Genomic DNA, 2119 nt, shown 5'->3' with positions numbered 1-2119 from the left:
AAACTGGTGCAGCAACTCTCATAATCAGTATGGAGGTTCCTCAAACAGTTGAAAAGAGAGCTAACCTATGACACAGCAGGTGCACTACTTGGTATTTATCCAAAGGTACAAACATTGTGATTCAAGGGGGCACATGAACCCCAATGTTTGTAGCAGCAATGTCCACAAGAGCCAAACTAGGGAAAGAACCCACATGTCCATCAGCAGGTAAATGGATAAAGAAGATGTCGTATATATACATTGAAATATGACCCAGCAATCAAAAAGAATGAAATCTTGCCATTTGCAATGATGTGCATGGAACTAGAAAGTGTTATGCTAACCAAAATAAGTTATGTCAGAGAAAGTCAAATATTGTATGCTTTCATTCATATGTGGAATTTAAGAAAGAAAACAGATAAACATGGGGAAGGGAGGAAAAACAATGCAAGATGAAAACTGAGATGGAGGCAAATCATAAGAGACTATTAACTATAGGGACCAAACAGGGTTGCAGGAGGGTAATAGATGGGAGGAAGGGACAATTGGGTGATCTGCATTAAGGAGGACATTGATATAATGACCATGGATGTTATATACAATAGATGAATCACTAAATTCTACCACTAAGCCTTTAAAAAAATGTCTCAGAGAAGTCAGAGATATAAAGATCAATGTGGCAGATTTTTCTCTGTCTAACTTTCTAAGACTATAGATTAGGTTTTGAACATTATGGGCTTCTTATTCTAGATCTCAGAGTTAAGCAGTCCTCATTTCAGTACTAACTTCAGAGGAAGATAAAGCCCTTTTGTAATCTGCTGTGTTTGCAGCAGAGCAGAAAGTGTATTCTTTGCAGGCACTCAGTTCCAAAGAAAATGCGAAAGGACAAAGTTGGGTCTGTCCAATCTCCTGTACCTAATTGATTTAATCTGAAATTTTTATTTTCTGAAATTAATGATTGCATTTTATGAAAAATAAGGCTTTATTGTTTAAAAAGTGTTGCTCTGCTCTTAATTACAGCCATTAGTTCTTTGTGGCTCCTCCTAAGGCAACAGGTAAATATCTAACTTTATCTCCCTCAAATGCTCTGGATTGGATAAGAATAATAATGGAATCTGAGAGGGGATCAAAAATAATTTTTAAAGAGAGATCAATGTGATAAGATCCAAAGTTAAGACAAATATAATTAGCATCTCACAAGGAGAGGAAAACATTTAGCAGAAGATGGTTTGAAGAAATAATGGCTGAAGCTCATTCGAATTTGTTGAAAAACACAAAGTTAAATTCAGGAAGCCCAGCAAAACCCAAATTAATATACTAAAAGCTAGATCACTTGTGGGCATATTGTAGTCATACTTCTGAAACAGATTTTAAAAATATTGAAAGCAATGAGAGAATAGCAACACTTTATATACCTAGAAATTCCTTAGAAAAAATAAATTTAGGAGAAAATAATCATCTCATTAAGAAACCTTGCTAACTCAGAATGTGATATCATTAGTAGTTTTCCAGAATGAAGGTAAATTAAGATATTTTCCAGAAACTACTTGGCCTGACAAGCAAGAAGTGTTAAAGGAAGGAGATGTGTCTGGTTTATGTGTCATAGTTTCATGAGAAATCTGGTTATTTGGGAAGGCATAAAGATCTTTAAAGTTATAAATATCAGGGTAAATATGAAAGACAATCTTCTGTTAACTTTCTTGCAGTATGCATGACCATTCAAAGCAAAGATTACAAGTTTCTTCAGTGTTTATAATGTATGTGATATGTAAGACCTATCACAACTATTTACCATAATGGGGAGTGGAGGGTATCAATAGACCTGTTCCATACAGGATTTCTTACATTGTACAACTAATTCTACCTAGACCATGAAAAGTTAAGACTGTGTGCTGTAATCTTAGTACAACCACTAAGAAAAAAAAGCTGTAAACAGGGAGAGCATGGAAGCCAATTACTAACTGAAATGGAGTTCTAAAAATTATTCAAATAATCCCAGAGAAGGCAGGCACAAAGTGCACATACACAAAATAAATTACAAATCTGGAAGTATATAATTTGGGGAATTAACAGTTCCATAATATGAATCATATACATATGATGACAAAATTAAGAAAATAATTCTTCTATCTCAAATTCT

Source organism: Mustela nivalis (genome assembly GCF_964662115.1).
Source record: "Mustela nivalis genome assembly, chromosome: 7".
In the NCBI taxonomy this organism is placed as follows: Eukaryota; Metazoa; Chordata; class Mammalia; order Carnivora; family Mustelidae; genus Mustela; species Mustela nivalis.
Note: the sequence above shows the minus strand (reverse complement) of the source record.